We start from the raw sequence: 20,765 nt of genomic DNA, 5'->3' as shown, positions 1-20,765 counted from the left end.
TTGAAATTTTGAAATTTTGGCATTTTGAATTTTTTTGAAATTGAACCTTGGTGGGTGAGCATGAAATACGACTCAGACACTCTGTATGACTCGTAAACAACGTGGGCGTAGCCCGCTACCGTAAAACAAAAAAAGAAAATAAAACCCTAAGTGTGCACGGGTTTTAATTCAATCATTGACTTGTTGGGGGTAGAAATGTAAATTGGCCGTTCCGGCGCTAAAAGATGGCAAATGGGAATCACAAGGTCGTCGAACTTGGGACGGAGATATCGTATGGCATGGTCGTGCTCCCGAGGGCACATGGGAATTAAGATCACTTGGCATTGACAAGGTAGATTAAACTCACGGAGCAACAACGTTGGCTTCGCCCAGACACTAAACACGGACTGATTTTATGAAAGCACTTAGACATCACACATCACTCTTGTTGGGAATATTCTGTCACTCTTCTCCTCACCTCCTTTCTTTTCAGCGAGTTTTCATTATTTCTTGCCACCGCCTTCTTTCTTTTCAGCGGGCTTTTAATATTTTTTCTTCCACGCCTTCTTTCTTTTCAGCGGGTTTTTCATATTTTCTGCTCCCAACACAGACCCACATCTATATGACTCGGCATCTTTGCCTAAACCGTTCGATAAAGCTCATTCTGAGACTTGATACTATTCATCTGAACCTATATCCTTATCCTAGCTTACATCGAGTACTAAGACCAACTCAAATAAAGGTGGCTTCATTTGGACTTGGTTAAGACCCGTAAGAAACCGACAAGATGACAACTTGGATGATGGGTGGATTGAATCCCTTATTCTGAAGGACTGCCTACGTATTCGCGTGGAGCGAAATCAAATCCGACGTAGTTCGATCATGGTGCATAAACATGGCATTTTGATTGTGTGTACACACTCGAAGGTTTCACCTAAGGTATCATGTCATATCCCATTCTAGCCTGTAAAGTACCGTTAAATCCTGTGTCTAGGGTTGGTACAAAAGGTTGTGGTTCTTTGGGATGTGGATCTTGGTAAAAATAGGTTCGCAAGGTAAACCATCATTCTGAAGGTTCATTTTGTGGTGCTAAGGCCAATGGTTATGGCTTATAACGTGTTTGGAAATGGTGTCTCAGATTTGATGAAACCCGAGTACAAATGGGTTGGAAATCGATGTGGGATCAAGTTTCCATGTCTGGACCCTAAAGGCTTGGGTGTAACAGCACAAGCAGAATGATTCTCAAAATTCCCGACTATCCCCTTGTAACCGTCTCAGGAAGGACTTAGAGGGTAAAGAGGTCACTACTTACGCTTTTGGGCTTCGCCCATTGAACTTCAACTATGGGTACTTGACTTGAATTCTGGCTTCCGTAACTTCGACATTCAACCAAAAAGCATTCCGCAATAACTTCAACATCTTTTTTTTTTTTTCTTTTTCTTTCATCTTTTTTCATTTTTTTTTTTTCATTTTTTTTCATTTTTCCAATTTTTCTCTTTTTCTCATTTTTTTTTCATTCTTTTTCATCTTTTTTCTCTCTTGGAAAATGATCTTCTATTCATTCTCTTAGTCATAAATGGATACACCTTGAAAACTGGGTTTCGCCAACTAATTTGGGTAAGAACTAACAATTCCTTGTTAGAACGGGTTGATATCTTCTCTCTTCGAGATGGGATGATTTTGTTGGGGAAAAGGCTTGTCTTCCGTCATCGATAGGGGAAACAAGGAGCTAGTTAGGGTTCGTCATAGAATCATCTAAAAGCTTGTCATAAGCACTGGTTCTGATGGAGGTTTTCTACCGCCAGACATGGAATAGGTAAAAGAATCAAACACGGGATCCTATTGTACCTTACATTTTGAAACGGGACATATTTCTACCCCAGGGATGCCTTTGAGTGTGTTGTGCATTTTATCATGCTTTCGAAATGATTGAGGATTGGAAACAAGACATATTTGTAAACGAAACTGTAACTTTTTATTGGAAAGACAAATGCTTGACAGACTCAAAGGAACGATTCCTAGGACACACCCTAGGACATCGCGGAACAAACGACTCAAATTCAAGAAAGGAAAGTCCTAGACTCGACTCAACTAAGATTAGGAAACAGATCCCGACTCATAATTTTCAAATCTGGTCTTGAGCTTTCTCTTGTTCAGCTGTCAGCTTAGATGCTCGGCTCTTGTCCTTGATCCCTTTGATGGTCTGCCTCCATCCTAAGGTAGTCCTCTGAGGATCTATGATACGTGCCTAATGTATAGTCTTTTTGGCCTATTTCAGCACGTATTTCTATGCATTTATATACTGTTTTTATAGTATTTTGCCCCGAATTGGCTACTTTGTTGTATTTTGTCCTTTTTGTAGGAATGATCGCAAAAATAGCGGAACCATGCTCTTTTCTGCCCTTTTGCATGCATTTAGAGGAGACGGGATTATCCCAGAGTGAGATGTTGCACTTAGAAGTGTCGTTGCACGCACTACGAGGTACTTGAGTGAAGACGTAAGCTGAATTGAAGACCCAGGTGGTCTATCGAGCTGTTTGGTGGTCTATCGAGTGATCCCTAAGCTTCCCAAGACTCGATCGAGCTGCTGCTTACTCGATCGAGTGATCCACACATGACCAGTCCTCGATCGAGTTCCCTGAAGGACGATCGAGGAGTTTCTGCTTTGCTGATGGTCGATCGAGTAGTCTAATCTACTCGATCGAGAGGCTTTTGACTTCGTGGGCTTAATCAGTCTATGTTTTAGTATTTCCGCATAAACTCTTTAGTTTGTTTCCTATTTAACCTATGTTTACTAGGTTAATTGGGGGGATCTTTTGACTTATCTTTTTATCACTTTTTACTCTGGGACTATCTCTTTTACTATCATTGAGATTAGAAAAAACCTACTGTTACTTTTACGTTGCTTTCACCTTGGGATTATTGCACTCGGATTTCGTCGTTCTTTACGCCGGATTGCTTAGATTGTAATCTCCTCCTTCTCTTAATAATAATTAACCCTTTGTTGCTCTTAATTCTTGTTTTATGTTATCATTATTTCTCGCCTAATTTTCGTTATTGCGCTTTATAATTATTATTTCGTTATGTTTTCTATTTGGAATATTATGTCTTTGTTAGATCGTTATGAATATGAGTAGCTAATTCCCCTTCATGTTGGGATTAGGGGATGCGGTAGTAGAATAATGACAACGTAGTGAATGAATTAGGCAATTGACATAAGAGACTCGTCACTATAGCAATATAACCGTAATCCCGACCTAGTTGAGTGCACGCTTCTATGTCACCCATTAAACGGCTACATTTAGTCCTGGATCGAAAGATTGGATTAAATAGGCTGCTATAAAAGTGAGGCGCCCTAATGAGGACGAAAGTTAAGTTAGTGGTATTTTAGGGTGGGAAGTGGACCGAAAGGACCTTCTAATATCCGTCTCGCATTAGTTCGTCTGAGTCATTTATTGCTAAGTTGTTAAACTACCGTAGTGAACCGAACTCCCGACATGTCTCCCTCTTTTTGATAGTTAATTCACATTTCTTGCCTTACTGCTCTCTGCCTTATTTTCTCTTCCTTTTTCTCCGTAGTTTAGAACCAAAAATTAATCAAACCCAATTGTTACCTTAGAATTAAAAATAGATAGCTGTAGTTACATTCCTCCCTGTGGATTCGATACTCGACTGCCTCTACTACATATTTAGTTGAGACCGTTAGGTTTTATTTTTGATGTGCACGCGACAGGACGTGTCAAATTTTGGCGTTCGTTTGGGAGGCAATTGTTCCAATTACTAGTTTGTTTTATTTTTAATTCTCCTTTTTAGTTTAAGGAACATCGTTCCTTAAACTATTCTCATATCTTGTCTTTAGTTTCGTCTTATGCGCAGGTCGCAGGGTGGTCCACTACTACCTTTTGATCCCGAGATTGAGAGATCTCTACGCGTAAAAAGGAGACTATTATTCGAGCAACAACAGTGGTGAGGAAGAGTCTAGTTCTCGCAGTAGCTTTTACGAGAACGAGCTTTTCGTGGCCAATCCACCATCTTCTCCAGTCTCTAATTCATCATTTGAATCTACCACTTTCCAGAATTTCCCGAAATGGCCGAGGAAGCTACCATTGCTAGTCACTCCGAGCCCACCGCTGACAATCTTTATAAGGGGTTGAACGCCCTGGAGATGCTAGGAAGTTCGAGCCTAAGCCTTCTTACATTAGCATGGTCGAGAAAAATCAGTTCGGGGGAGCTGCGAAGGAAGACGCGGCTCAAAGATATGGAGACCTTCATCGACCTCTGCTGCTCCATACCTCCTCCCACTTTGGTGTGACAGTGATCGATCAAAGAAACTATGTTCATCTTCTCACTCCGCGATGCTGCAAGGGAGTGGTACAGGGATTTGGACAAGGCTGTTCACGGCATAACAGATTGGAATTCGCTAGCACTGGCGTTTTATAAGAAGTACTTCTCTGCTTCGAGAACCATAGCCATCAGAGCTCAGATAACCAGTTTCAAGCAAGGGCCCGACGAGAATTTCCATGAGGCATGGCTTCGTTTTAAGAAATTGGTGCGGACCATACCGCACCACGGTTTCGAAAAGTGGAGCCTTTGTAACCATTTTTACAATGGTTTATATGATGATCAGAGAGCAATACTAGATGCGGCAGCCAATGGTCGATTTTCTGACAACTTGGGGCCGACGAAGGGCTGGAAAATCATAGATGATTTAGCCACTCACAGGGCTGAATACGGGAACTCAAGGGGAAACCAAAGGAGAGCTGCTGAATCCTCTTCGGTGGCCGCATTAGAAGCCCTTCGCTAGGTTCGACAAGTATGAACTAGGGGAGCTTTCAAGCCGGGGATGTACCAGGTTAATGCTATGACGGAGGACGGTCCTTTCGTGCATACGAGGTGCGGGGTAGACGGACATGTCTCGATTATTGTCCTAGTCCTTATGAGCAATGTCTTTGCCTTTCAACACTACAGCAAAACAACGCTCATTATGAGCCGAATATCCACCCCAATTTGAGGTGGAGCAACCAGAACAACGTACTCAATCCCACCGCTCCTCCAAATCGCAGCTGACCCTATATCCCTCCACACCGAAGCAACAAGGCTATCGAAGCCCCCGTCTTTCAACCCTCCTAACCAAGGTGCCTCGTCATCTAGTGGGATGAGCGAGATCGGTGAGTTGAAGTCCATGATGCAGTCCATTGCAAAGCAATTACAATGAAGGACACGGCATTCAAGGCACTTGAGACTCAAGTTGCCCAATTGGCTGAAAATCAATCCTCGAGAAAAGCCGGTCATTTGCCAACTCAAAATGACAAGAATCCAAATGAGACGGTGCATTTGATAGAGTTGAGAAGCGGTCTCTCTTACGACGGACCAGAAATGAAGAAATCAGACTCGGGGGAAGCTGTTACTGATGATGAACAGTGTTCTGTTCAGAGAAAAGGACCTACGACACAGGAATTACTCGATCGACTGAAGTCTGGTGCTGAAACAGTTCGATCGAGTGGAATTGGTAAGGAAGCTGGTCGATCGAATGAGCACAGTGCTCGATCGAATGGAAAGGAAGACGAGGTTGGTCGATCGAGTGGGGATGTTGCTCGATCGACCACAGTTGCTGAAGAAGGAGCTCGATCGAGTGAACACACCGCTTGATCGATCGAGTGATATGAATGACGGGAAGCTTATTCGAGAGCCTGCTAGTGCTCGTTTAAGCGATGAATTACCAGAAAGACCTCGTTCGAGAGGTAAGAAGCGTCAGAAGGATCCGAACTCGCTCGGAAGATACTTTGGAAGCGAGGAACAAGGGACTCGAAATCCCAATCACGGTTCCCTTCCCGAGGCGGCTGCAGAATACCAAGATTAATCAACAGTTCAGCAAATTTGTTGAGCTTTTGAAGAGTTTGGAAGTTTCCGTGCCGTTCACTGAATTGCTTATGAAGGTACCCTCTTATTTACGATTTATGAAAGATATTTTAGCACGTAAGAGGACCATTAATGATAATGAGACTGTCGCTTTGACTGAGATGGGGTCAGCCCTGTCTCAAAATAAGTTACCTCTTAAGCAATCAGACCCAGGTAGTTTTTCGATCCCCTGTCACATAGGTATGAGTTTGATTGATAATGCGCTATGCGATTTAGGCGCTAGCGTAAGTGTACTACCTCTGTCTCTAGCTAAGAGACTTGGTGTGACAAAGCTGAGTTGCACCAATATGATCGTATCCGGATGGCCGACCGTAGTTTATCACGGCCACTAGGAGTAGCAGAGGACGTACTGTTCGGATCGGGAAGTTCTTTATTCCCGTTGACTTTGTCGTCCTAGATATCCCAGAAGATGTGCATACCCCTATCATTTTAGGGAGACCATTTTTGTCCACCGCCCGAGAAGTGATAGATGTCGGGGAAGACTTTGACCTTCCGGGTAGGGGATGAGGAGTTGACTTTTCGTCAGTCCCAATTCCGGAGGGCTCCCATGCAAGCTCGGCCTTCGCAATGCCCTCTCTTCGTTGACCCTATTATTGACACTCAGGATGAAAGTTTGGAGAATATTGCTATTATTGCTAACCCTCCGCCTCGGGTCGAGAGCAACAAGGAGGAAAATTCGTCCGTTGTCCTTGCGGCAGTACGGATGAAGGCAAGAAAGGAGCGATCAAAGGACGGTGGAACCATTGTCATTCAAATGGAGCCAAGAAAGCCAAGGAGGCGACAGAGCGACGAGAACAAAGACAGTTCGAACCTACATAGATTCGAACTATGTTCCTCCTCCTCTTAGAAATTCAAGTTCATGGAAGTCAAAAAGGACGGTCGATGCTCGCAGTGCGTCCTCGATCGAAAGCCCACGAAGGGGGCTGACGGCGATTGATGGGAATTAAACGGGAAATGCCCCGTGTAACAAAGTGTAATAGACAAGTTTTGAATTTCCTTTGAATTGGTTTATTTACGTTTTTAATTAGGACAATTAGCTTAGACATTCTTTTTAGCGTAGAATAAGACTATAGGCGTGTTCTTTGCATTTTTGGTATTTTTGGGATGTGTTTGGATTTGTTTTACGCAGGTTTGGGGAAATACACGCATTTCGAGGAAGTACAGATGGAAATTCAAAGGAATTCACACGAGGAAGTCCTCGATCGAGTACTTTTGTACTCGATCGAATGGAAATTGGTTCGATCGAGTCTACTGTCTACTCGATCGAGGAAGGCTAAAGTGGAATTGGTCGATCGAGGGGGCTAACATTCGATCGAGCAAGGGGACATCAAAAGGTCCTCGATCGAGAGGTTAAAATCACTCGATCGAGTGACATGAACAGGGACACGGGAGTTTTTTCTTTCTTAAACTCTTTATTTCCCTAATCTTTTTCATTTAACCCCTAATTCCGTCTAACCTCTCCCTTTTGTGCGATTGATTTTCCCCAAATCCCCATCTCTTGCCCAAAAATCACCTAATCAAACACCTACATTCTATTGCTAGCTAATTAATCTTCAATACCCCCTTATTTTCCCCCTCTTTTATGCTCATTTTCTCGGTTTTCTAAGGGAATTAGGGTTTGCGGTTTTCCAATTGAAAATCCGCCTTTGTTGCGTGTTGTTTGGAGTTTAATTGCTAATTTGTAGGTCAATCATCATCAAGTAAGTGTTCATTCAACCTCTTTGCATTTTATCTTCAATTATTTCGAATTTTTATGAGGTGATTTAAGTTAGGGCTCGAAAAATCCATGTATAGTCGACTTGTTTCGATTTTATTGTGTTTATTTGCCCTTGATTAGCTTAATTGATGATGTTTTAGCAACTCGCTGTTGTTCTTGCATGATAAATTCGAATCTTGCGCGATTTTCGCGATTAGGGTTCTTGTGAGTCGGAAATTTCGATTGTCAGGGACGGTTGCTTTGCTTTGTAATTGCGGTTGTCGCCTTCTTATTCTGTTATTAACGCGTTAATCGCTTTCCCGTCCCCTATCGCCTCTATATCTTTGTGAATTCTTTGGGAATCTTGCTTTGTGAGTGATTATTTTCGCCGCAAGGAGTGACACATGCCCCCATTTTCGGTTTTCATCTTTGTTTTCACCCTTTTGCGATCCTTTGTTTTATCATATTATCACCACTCACATTCTGTTTTTCGAAAATTTTTGAGGAATTGCTTGGTTTTGTATGCTGTACGTCGATTGTTTCGACCGATAGGGCCTCATATTTGCTGTCACATGTTGGTTAGCGGGTTGTTTTAACCACGGTTAGCAGCATCGTCTCTTATTCATGCCCTTTGACACTTTGCAGGATGGACGCGAGTTCCCTGTCTTCTACTAGCACGTCCTCCGGCTCTTCGTGAGCGAGCGAGTGGCCCCCCGTAGCCACTAGCTCGCCTTGGTTACCACCGCAAAGACGGTTCTACTTGTCTCAGGCAGGGACGGTCTGGCGCACCCGGCTCGGTGGGAGCTCGGTTCGAGCTTCACCGGCCATCACTCCCAGGCCTTTCTCTTTCTTGGCTTGCGGCTTCGGACCCCGTTTTCCGCGGCTCGGTATGGTGCCACCGAGGACCCACCAAGAGGCTAGCCGGCTAGCCCTCACTTCCCGGCCGTCCGAGGTCATGTTACGGGAGAGGGCACTATCGCGCCTGTACCGAAGATGCCCACGGTACGTTTCACTTCGGAGGCTCACCGGACACGGTTAGTTTCTTTACTTCGTTGCCCCCTCTCCTCCACCCGTTTCCTTGCACGGACCGACCTAGAGACCTTAGGCATCTACGAGGAGGTCTGTAGTTTGTTGAACGGGACGGGTATGTCGGGTTTGATTGCCATGCAGGAGCCTACCATTCGTACCCTTACGTACGAGTTCTTTAGCTCCTATTCCTTTGACACCGACTCTTACACTGCTGACAACTCCAGTTCCTGCATTCGCTTTCGACTCCGCAACGAGTCACATCACTGGACCTTGGCCACGTTTGGGCAGGTTTTGGGACTAGTTAGTGACGGTCCCACCGCCCCACCTAGAGATCTCCTTCAGCCACTTTGGGCTGCTCTTTCTCACACTCCCTTCCCTTCACGGAAGGGAGCTCATGTTCACCTTCCTGCGCCCCGTTACTACTTGCGTCTGTTAGGAGAGACCATTTTTGGGCGCCCTGAGCCCAATAACTTGACCAACACTGAGCTAGCGATTCTCGCGGGGTACCTCAACATTGACTCCGGTACCTCGTTTGTTCTAAACATTGCCTATCTGGTAGCTCAGTATTGGAACGGTATTGGGACTCGGGTCAAGACCACTATTGTCTGTGGCGGGCTAGTTACTAGGATTGCCCGCCACCTTTACCCCACTGACCCTTCACTTTATCGTGCACGATGAGGTGGCTTACCTTGACCTGGAGGCCATGGGTGTCTTGACCTGGTTCCCAAAGGCGAAGGGGAGCACGAGGACGTGGAAGATCTGTGGTTCCACGTCTGTTACCTTGCCGTGCTCTACCCTCCCGCCACTTTCACCGCTCCCTACTGCTGCTGAGGGAGCGAGGCCACCTCCACCTACCTACCACCTTACCTTCACCCCTCCCTCTTCTTCCTCTAAGAAGAGGAAGCGGGAGGCCGGAGCTTCTTCTAGCTCCCAGACTCAGGCCCAGGCTGGACCAACACCCACGCCTCAGCCTACACCCACATCCACTCATACTCCACCTTCACTCACTCCACCTCCTTCTGGTCCGGTTTTTCCGGCCAATTTTGTCTGCCCTCCTGCTTTAGAGGCGCCCGCGGTCATGGACCAAGGGCGTCGTGATGCCGCGCTTTCGGATATGTGCAGGTACATTACTGAGATGAGACGGGATATGGCCTTGGCTGTATTCCCGCTCTACGAGTTCCACATCCGAGCCCGGCGACCGATTCCAGAGGGGTGGCCGCATCCTTCCTTCTACCGATACCCAGCGGACGGGTACCCTCCACTTTCTTCTGACTCAGAGGAGGAGCCGGAGGAGACAGAGGTAGCACGAGAGGTGCGGTTACGGGCAGAGAAGGCGGCGAGAGAGCGCGAGAGAGGGAGGCGAGTGACCCTCCGTTCGTACTCCGGTCCGGATGATCACCTGGAGATGACGATCGAGTCTCCCCTTGTTTGTTCTTTGGTTTGGGGAGACCGTTTTGTTGAGTCGGAGTACGGGAGACAGCGGTGCCGACGACGAGTAGTTACTCTTGGTCTACTCACTTCCCGATTTTCATTTGGTTTGGGGAAGTTCGTGTTTTGTATGTCCTCTCACTCTTTTTATTTTTCGTCTCCTTTATTTTTATTTCATTGGTTGTATACCCCCATCCCCCATTTTTCTGCTGGTGTATGCTGGAGGACAACGAGGGCGTTGTCCGTTTTGGTTTGGGGAGGGTATTGCATCCTTTTGAGTCTCCGCATCGCATTTGTTCGCATTCACGTTTAATTTTTGGTTTGCATTTGTTGTTTATTTTCATTAAAATCAAAAATCCAAAAAAATCAGAAAATGTTAAAAATTCAAAAAAATTTCACGTTTATTTTTGCATTTAGGTTGAGTCGGAACGGTAGATTCCCGTGATGAAATTGCACTTAACTTGTCAATTCACTTGAGCCTTGCACTTTATTGATAGTTTTGAGCTTTGTCATACGCATAGTCTACTTAATTTCTGTTCAAATAATAGCCGATTGTTTAAACTTGACTGATAAACGGCAAACTACTTAAAAATTCGAGTTTTTAGAGCCCATAATCGGTGACATTCATGACCAGTTCATTAGGAATTTTGAGAGTAGTACTCCTTGCATAGCATGTTTGTCTCATTTGCACATTTATGACATTCAATTTCTCGTCAAATGCACATATTCGGGTTCGTGGTTGGTGTCACATGCAGGGAGGGTCTTGCAAATTTCCCTTTCTTTATATATCTTCACCCATTTAGCTCCACTTTAGCCAAAACTTGCCTTTTTGACCCATTAGCTACATTCCAAACTAAGCCTGCCCAGTCAAGCTAGTTAGTTTGTCCTTTTGTGGTATGTTTTCCATTGCAGTTTGGCCTGTCTTTCTTGTTGGAGTTGGTGTTGTATTAAGGAAGGAGGAAAGAAAGAAAAAAAAGTATCGGAAAAAAAAGAAAAGAAAAAAAAAAGAAACGTGAAGGAAGAAAAAAAATGATGAAAAAAATATGAAAAAAATGAGATTCACGCGAAACAAAAGAAAAAGAGAAAAATTTTGAAAGTTGGACCCTCTTGTCAGAGTTGAGAAGATGTTTGAAGACGTACAATTGACAAGAGGGTTGGTTGTTTCAGTTAGTTGTCTCAGACGGTGTTTAAAAAAGGGAATTTTGTGACCGTCTGACTCCTCCATTCTTATTCTATATCTTTTTGAGGAGATTGTGTTTGAGTTTAGTGAGTTTTGTGCCAAGTGAAGGGCACCTGTGTTAGTCTTTCAGTCAGTTTGAGATCCGGATGGTTTATTGTGGTCCTGTTAGGAACTAGCTTGACGCTTTTACCTCCACATTTCCATAACTTGTTTTGCCTTTTCTCACCTGAACCTCACTATTCCCATATTATTTGCATACCCTCGGCTGTGACGGACATTGTTGGTTGGAATTTGTGCATTAGTACTTGAATTGTCTTTCATCTTTGTTGCATGCATGCTATGTAGGTCGCAGTTAGGTGAGTGACTGTCTTTTCTTCTCTCTTTTACATAATACATTTGCCCTTTGCTTCATGAGAGAAGAGTGACCACGTGAGAGTCCGGTTTTGTTGGTCTTGCAAGGTCGATAGGTCAGCTTTATTTCTGAACAGCTTATAATTCGTTTGCGTATTGACTGCTTAGCTTTAACTGTTGATTTCTGCTGCATTAAATTGGTTCAAGTAGACAAGTTAAGCCAGCTCTGAGTTATCATTTCCGTTCCATTAGTTAGTTTTGAGTTTACTCGAGGGCGAGTAAAGGTTTGGTTTGGGGAGATTTGATACGTGCCTAATGTATAGTCTTTTTGGCCTATTTCAGCACGTATTTCTATGCATTTATATACTGTTTTTATAGTATTTTGCCCCGAATTGGCTACTTTGTTGTATTTTGTCCTTTTTGTAGGAATGATCGCAAAAATAGCGGAACCATGCTCTTTTCTGCCCTTTTGCATGCATTTAGAGGAGACGGGATTATCCCAGAGTGAGATGTTGCACTTAGAAGTGTCGTTGCACGCACTACGAGGTACTTGAGTGAAGACGTAAGCTGAATTGAAGACCCAGGTGGTCTATCGAGCTGTTTGGTGGTCTATCGAGTGATCCCTAAGCTTCCCAAGACTCGATCGAGCTGCTGCTTACTCGATCGAGTGATCCACACATGACCAGTCCTCGATCGAGTTCCCTGAAGGACGATCGAGGAGTTTCTGCTTTGCTGATGGTCGATCGAGTAGTCTAATCTACTCGATCGAGAGGCTTTTGACTTCGTGGGCTTAATCAGTCTATGTTTTAGTATTTCCGCATAAACTCTTTAGTTTGTTTCCTATTTAACCTATGTTTACTAGGTTAATTGGGGGGATCTTTTGACTTATCTTTTTATCACTTTTTACTCTGGGACTATCTCTTTTACTATCATTGAGATTAGAAAAAACCTACTGTTACTTTTACGTTGCTTTCACCTTGGGATTATTGCACTCGGATTTCGTCGTTCTTTACGCCGGATTGCTTAGATTGTAATCTCCTCCTTCTCTTAATAATAATTAACCCTTTGTTGCTCTTAATTCTTGTTTTATGTTATCATTATTTCTCGCCCTAATTTCTGTTATTGCGCTTTATAATTATTATTTCGTTATGTTTTCTGCTGGAATATTATGTGCTGTTAGATCAGTTATGAATATGAGTAGCTAATTCCCCTTCATGTTGGGATTAGGGGATCTGCGGTAGAATAATGACAACGTAGTGAATGAATTAGACGAATTGACATAAGAGACTCTGTCACTATAGCAATATAACTGTAATCCCCGACCTAGTTGAGTGCACGCTTCTATGTCACCCATTAATCTGGCTACATTTAGTCCTGGATCGAAAGATTGGATTAAATAGGCCTCGCTATAAACGATGAGACTGCCCTAATGAGGACGAAAGTTAAGTTAGTGGTATTTTAGGGTGGGAAGTGGACCGAAAGGACCTTCTAATATCCGTCTCGCATTAGTTCGTCTGAGTCATTTACTGCTAAGTTGTTAAACTACCGTAGTGAACCGAACTCCCGACATGTCTCCCTCTTTTTGATAGTTAATTCACATTTCTTGCCTTACTGCTCTCTGCCTTATTTTCTCTTCCTTTTTCTCCGTAGTTTAGAACCAAAAATTAATCAAACCCAATTGTTACCTTAGAATTAAAAATAGATAGCTGTAGTTACATTCCTCCCTGTGGATTCGATACTCGACTGCCTCTACTACATATTTAGTTGAGACCGTTAGGTTTTATTTTTGACAGGTACGCGACAGACGTGTCAATCTACGCCAGTGATGAAGGTTGGTGAATCAAATTGTCTTTTATTAACTTCGTTAATGAGAGGAGAAAATTCTAGAGCAAGACTCCCGACTCGAATTTCATTCTTCGGGCTTGGCAAGAATTCAGAGCAATCCACAAATATATTCCCGATAAACACTCCTTTCCAGTGACATGGGCGGATAAGATGGGAATAATCGACATTGTCTTCGACAGAAACAAAGTTGGCGTGATCGGCAAATGGATTGGAGATGTTATTGGGTTTAACAGCTGGGATCGGGAGCGTTCCGTTCTCAATCATGTCTTGAATTACGTGCTTCAGTCGATAGCACCTTTCCGTATCATGGCCTTTCCCTTGATGAAAGGCACAGTAGGCATTTGGTTTATACCATTTACCTTGTTGATCAGCGGGAGGGTCCAGAGTTGGACCAATAGGCTTCAGCTTTCCTTGGACTATGAGCCTTTGGAGAGCATATGTATAAGTGCATCCGATATCGGTGAATGCCCTAGGTGTTTGGCGCTGCGACTTCTTCGATTGCCCTTCTAAGAGATTGATGGCTTCATCCAAATGGGTCGTTCATCGGGGCCTTGCCCTTAGACGATGAGGCCCCTTGGTGCCCTTTCGGCTTTTCACCGCTCGCCCTTATGACATCATCTTCTACCTTTATCCCGATTCTTATCAATTCTTTGAAAGAGCCAAAATTTCGGTATTTCAGAGCATTGCGGTAAATAGGTCGTAGATTCTTTACGAACTTATCTACCATTTCAACTTCAAAAGCTTCTTGGCTAATTTCACGCTTTCGCGCCATCTTGCAAGGAATTCAAGAAAAACCTTCTTTGTCTTTTCGTGTCATCACCTCCAATGTTCTTATGTTGGTTTGAATCTCGACATTATCAAAGCATAGTGCTTGCGAGAACTCCACCGTAATATCTTGAAAGTGGGGAAGTTCTTAAGGTCAAGATTGTAGAACCACGCCTTCGGGTGTTCACCCAGAGATTGAGCGAAAATTTCAGAAAGCATTTCAAAGAGCACTCCTTTTCTGCTAAGTACCCCTTATAGGCCTTAACATGGTGGATGGATCTTCGGTGCCCTTGAACTTTGGGATGTCGTAAGTACCATGTTCGTGGGCAACTTATCCCGAATCGGGGCATAGGCCCTAGCATTCTCACAGTGGATGTTCTTCCCCTGGGAGAGTTTCAAACGGTCTTCGATGAACTTGAACCGTTTCTCCGGATCGCCACGGTGGGGTAGATAGAGGGAATCTTCACCCAGCTTAGATTCGATTGCATCCATTCGGGTCATCATGAGGTTCACGGCCTCAGTAAGCTTGTTAACAGCATCCTCCATTGCTTGACGTCGGGTTTTTGGCGGCCTTTCTACAAGAAAACCCCGTACTGAGTCAATATTTAAAGTAAGAGCCCCTGCACACTTAAGGACTCGACCCCAACTTGACTCAAATAAAGACTTGACTTGAGATTGACTAACCAGCGGTTCGACTCACGGTTGGATCTAGACCTTGGTTCATTTTAGACTCGACAAAACGACATGACTCAAACTGTCATAAATCGGTTATAAACCGGACTCGGTGTGGCCAAACCCGTGATTGGACAAACATGGCCCATAGGTTTGGGTGAAACGCCCTAAATGGCCTAGCTTGGGCGTTTTTGTGGACTATCCTAGACCAAAAGGTCGACCAACATGACTCAAGGCCCAAGAGGTGAGCTTGGGTGACCCAACAAGGTCGTGTTCTAGACTCTTAGAACGAAGCACACCCGGCCTAACACGGCCATGACCCGGACACGACTTGACGCATTTCATGCTTGGTTGAGGTTCGAGAAACATTTTGGATTGATTTTGAAAAAAAAGAAGGATTGATTTGAAAATGAGATTTGAAATGGGCAGCATGCCGGCTATAAAAGCTCATTTTGGGCCGAAATTTCTAGTCCTATTTGGGCAGCGTTCCGCGTTTTTAAAACCATGCTATTTTGAAAATAAGTTGTTCAAAAGTTCGGTTTTAAAAAGGACATGGGAATTTTCGAAAATAAAGACTCGGGAAAACATATTGCACATTGTCATTCTCATGCTATAAGGATGTATGCTCCTAGACATCTCTAAGTCTCGGCAAGTCTTCTACAAGAAGGTCTATGCCCTCCATCCTTTTGCGGTCTTATAGAGCAAGGTGTCTTAAGGTATAGTACCTAGAAGATCGTCCCCACTCCCAAGAACCACGCGAGGCGAAGTGGAAGCGAGCAATGTGCAGCTTCCTGGCATAGTGGGACGTCGCCCCCCACGCATCACGAAGAAACGCTGGGACGGCCCGGGCAAGTCCTTAAGGGTTTATGCATGAATCGTAGCACTATGAGTAATGTTTTACTTTCCAACACTTTCTTTTCAAGTTTCACCTCGGAGGAAAAGACCCTAGAAAACACGGTGTAACTAGTCCTCTTTTTCAAACAGAGTCGCCAAATCGTGGACAAGGCCCTCGGGAAGGCTGCGTCCGCGGGATCCACACTGAGGCATAATCGACTCGAGGTTCTTTCGAATCGAATTAAGACCAATTAGAGTCGCCACCAAGTTTTTTGGGAACTTGGAACCGTTCAAGTCAACTTTACACCTTTCATCGAAAAGCATAAAGCCAATCGACTACGAGTGATTAAAGATAAAGACTTGTACCCTATATCACTCGATTTGAATGACTCTCGTAATCCAATGGTATTTAGACGGATCCACAAACCATAGATCTTGAGTAAGGGGTGAGGGTACGTGTTGGGAAGCCCATAAGGACACCCAACCCCGCCCGTCGATAACGGCCTCTACTAAGTCAAGTGTCGGATTTCAAACAAGGTCATAGCTACTGCGATGTATGATATGCAAACGTTGTTTTAACCCTAACATGTGACAACAATTTCTATGTCGTTTTAGATGCAACTAAACTAACTTTGTCAAAGTTGTAATTTAGCATGTGGGTTGATTGATCTAGCAACATTCAAACGAAACAAACAAGGCTTAAAGGGGGAATGGGGGAGCCGTTGGGATCTACCTATTACAAACCAGGCATTTCATGCCGACACAATGAGAAATTAAAGATACAACTCGATCTAAATACAATTGCTACATACGGAACCATAAACGACACAAAACACGGCCATTCGGCCTAGAAAACCGTGCACAAGGGGGTGACTCACGGCCTACATGACACACGGCCTTGGGTCACTCCTCGTAATGCGTGCTTTCACTTAATCTCATCGAATTAGACATAGGGCTATGCACCAAAGCATGCATTAGCATAAACCGGGCCATGTTGCTTTAGACAACATGCGGTTTACTACGCTCCTACAAGCATTGGGGAACAACCGTCTAACCAAACAAAACTAAGGTTTTTTGAAAAGGTTTTGACTCAATAAAAGAAAACTAACTCGAAAATTACAACTCGATAAACAAACGATAAATTACAAGCTATCAAACGACAAAGAACAAAAGACTTAAAACAAACGAGACAAAGAGAAGCATGACCAACCCCACGGCCTAAAGCCACGACCCAAACCAACGACCAAGACAAAGTCAACCTAGTTCCTAAGTTAAGTTCATTGGTTAGATCGAGTGATTGCAAAACGGATTAGAAAACGATGATAAAAAGGTTGAAAGCTTCGCTTACGATCGAGTGTTCCACACGGCCCCAAAGGGGTTGAATTAGGTCAAGTTTGCAAATTGAGTTAACTCATCGAGTGTTAATAAGAAGGTGCTAATCACGCACTCTTATACTAGCGAGAAATTAGGTGAAAGAGAAAGATGCGTTCAATTATTTACAGGATTGTTAGTTGATTTTTAAAGTTATGTCGATGCACCCTAATGTGTCTAATTAGGTTATTAAATTAATTTAAAGTCATCTAAATACGTCATAGGTTAACAATCAGAGGTTAAACTAACATACAACGGGTCCTAGGGTATGTCGAATCGGCCGAAATAACAAAGGGGTCAAAAGCGAAGACCGAAGTTAGAAACTCGTTTTATTTATGCCCTACCTTGAACACGAGGATATGTAAATGAGACGGGGGTGTACGACCGACAGAAGGAGCGGTTTCTTTTCCCATCTCAAGTCAACGCGGGTGTTCATGGTGGTACTTTAACTCATACTCGGACTAACTAGTTTCGTAATTAATTAAAACAAACGATAATTAAAACGAAAAAACAAACAAAAACAAGACAAATAAAAAAGCATAAAACAAACGAAATAAAAGGGAAAAGAAGAGGATTTGATGCACCCTCAACCTACATGTATCGTTGACACTGTCTTGGGTCGTAATCGATGGTAGATTTTATCTCGAGAGGCCGTCGTCGACGAAGAGCAAAGCAAACACGCGTTTTGGAAACTTTCTGGACAGCGATTTTCAAACGATGATATCTCCCTCGTTTCACGACGAAAATTCGATCTAAAAGATGTTTTGAAAACTAGAAAGAGAGGAGAAAAGGAATCTTAAAGCAACCCCTGTTCGTTTTGGGTTATTGGGCACGAAAAAAGAGCACAAACAGAACGAAGATAAGAATAAACCGCGAAAACAGAGTGTTATTTCACTGCTTTTTCGAGGAATTTCGTGTACTCTCAAGGGCAATTTGGCTCGTAAATCTTTGTCTAATGTGTAGATGGATGTTATGTGGTTAATTAGGAACAAGAAAATCGAGTTTTGATGGAGGTTTGATGGAGGAACGAGTTGCTTTTCGAGGAGGACACACAAACAGTTTCAGTTTGTGTGTCGGTTTTGTTTAGGGTTTTTGGGAGGCAATTAGGGTTTGTTTCTGAGGTTTAAAGCTTGTAGGTGATGGTAGGATGTATGGAGAACTTAGAGGAATGAATGTATGGTGAAGGGGTGGTATTTATAAGGAGTTAAAGTAGGTTAAAAGAGAGGGAGGGGCAATCGGGCTTCATCCCGTATGGCTGCTGTCCATCGGTTTTTGTGAGGGTTTGAGAGGGGTTTTCTTGGTGATTAAGCTAGGATAATATGGGTAGGATACTAGGGTATGGGTTAGGGTTAATCGGTACGGGTTTTGGTGGTGTTTGGAGCGGGTTTTGGGCTCGGGAATTGGCTGCCAAAACAGGGGCCGCTCGTTTGTTGCGGGTGCTTGGGGCTGTTTTGGGACGAGAATTTGGGCCGTGGATAGGGGTTCGAACAAGGGTGGATGGGTAGAGGCTTAGGTTGGTTAGTGTACTCGAGATTCGTGCCAATTCGTAAAGAAAACGGGCTCAAAACCGAGCTAAAATCGAGCTCAAAAACACATGGTTAAAACGAGTTTTCTTCGCTTTTAAAATCGATTTTTCAAATCAATTAATCCATTAAAATAAATGACTCATAAAATGATTTTTCAAACCAAATATATTCATAAAATGATTTTTCAAATCAAATATTTATTTTATTTTCAATAAAATAAACTTGGAAAAAATAAATTCAAAATAAGATAAATTAAATTGAAATCACCTTAAAAAAGACTTTAATTTAAATATCATTTAAATTAATAAAATGAGCTCACTAAAAAAACATTAATTTAAATATCATTTAAATTAATAAATTACTTCATCGACGACGCCCATTCTACCTCGTAAAACGAGCTCCAAATAATGACAATGACAACTAAAGAATACATGTGTCCTATCATCATCGGGTGTTTGTCGGGTTCTCTATAAATTCCAATATCGACGGATACGGGTATCTACACCTTATAAAAGTTGTTTTAAGTGAACCCGAGATGGATTTTGGGAACAAAACCGTCTTAAATTAGCTATTTTGAGCCTATTTCACTAAATTAGCAATTTTTATTAATATCCGTTAGTTTCGTAAAAATCGCTAATAATTCCGATTCAAGCTGATATCGTATTATTTCCGTTAACTAGCTGAGTTTATTTTATTTTCATTCATTAAATTTATTTATTATTGAGTATGTTTTATTTCTCAAACTTTTACTTAAATCGGTTTAATTTAACTCGAAACGGTTTTAATAACTATCGAAGTTTCTTAACGACGAAGAAACGTACGTATAATAAATAGCTAGCTAGCTAGCTGCTCCCTCATTTCTCACGTAACATTTCTTCTTCTCCCTTCCTTTTTCTTCTTTTTCGTTCTGTTTCATTTTTTTTTAATTTTAAATTGATTCTGTCACTCCGTTTGTCATCCGTTATCAATGATTTTCGTTCCATAGTGCTGCTTTCATCGTTCCTGTCAATCCGTTGTAAGTAAAATTCATTTTCGTCATGTATTTTTACATACGCAATTTATACTTTCAGCTTTATTTATTATGAGACGGTTGTAGATGCTAAGATAGACGGTCTTGTATAAGATTTGTTAGTCATGAAGGACTAATTCAATCGGAAAAAGGTAACAATGATAGGTTACTCGATATTACTTATAAAATATGTTTATTTCGAATGCTGGTTAGTCTGTTTTATATTTGAGACGGTGTATAATTATATATAAGGATCCTTAAGGATGTTAATTAGTCAGTTGTATAGTTGAGACGGTGTATACTGATATGTGGAGATGGCTGAGAAGGTGTATACTGACCTGTAGGGATCATTTGGGATGCTAGCTAGTAAGTGGTATATTTAAGACGGTGTATGCTGACATGTATGGATTATTTTGGGTGCTAATTGGTATCTTTTATAGTTGAGACGGTGTATGCTGACATGTAGGGATTGTTTTGGGATGGTGGAAGGCGGTAGAAATGGCCTGTCTGGTCAGCCATAATAGGTGTTGGTAGGGATGGTTCTTTGGTCGCTTAGCACCAGGTGGGGGAGGGAGAGTTGAACGGGGTGGTGTTGGGTTGGACACGGGGTACCCATACCCCTGTTTTTCCCCTTTCTTCCTTTCCTTTGTTTATGGTTGGGTGATCCATTAGGTGGAGTAGTAGCTGGTTGTTTGGTGATGGGCGTGGGGCGGTTCAACGACCACTAGGGTCGTGGGCCGAGTTGGTTTTGGCGCAAGTTTGGTTTCTTTGAAATAATTAATTTCCGTCTCTTATTTTATATAACGATAATTCGTTAATATCGTCCTTTCACATAATTATTTTAGGTGGCTCATATGTGGTTGAAGATGAAGAGTAATTTTGGGTTTTAGAAGCTTTCTCAAGTTTATTGCTTGTCTCTTTGCTAGCTTAAGGTAACTATTCCGAGTTACTCGACGAATTAATGTCACATTAGTAGTTGATGTTGTGTTTGTTGGTTGTTAAGTGTTTAGGAGATTGATAATGTATTACTTTCGTTTCTCACATGATTTGGGCCAAAGTAGGCCAAGACTCTGAGCTGGGCCAGTTTGACCGAATGAGTTTGGTCAAACTAGGTTTAAACCGGTCAGCCTCGATTTGACCAATGACCCATCGCGGGACTAG

Source organism: Silene latifolia, chromosome 7 (assembly GCF_048544455.1).
Source record: "Silene latifolia isolate original U9 population chromosome 7, ASM4854445v1, whole genome shotgun sequence".
Lineage (NCBI taxonomy): Eukaryota > Viridiplantae > Streptophyta > Magnoliopsida > Caryophyllales > Caryophyllaceae > Silene > Silene latifolia.
The sequence above is the reverse complement of the archived record's forward strand: the minus strand, read 5'-3'. Positions refer to the sequence as shown.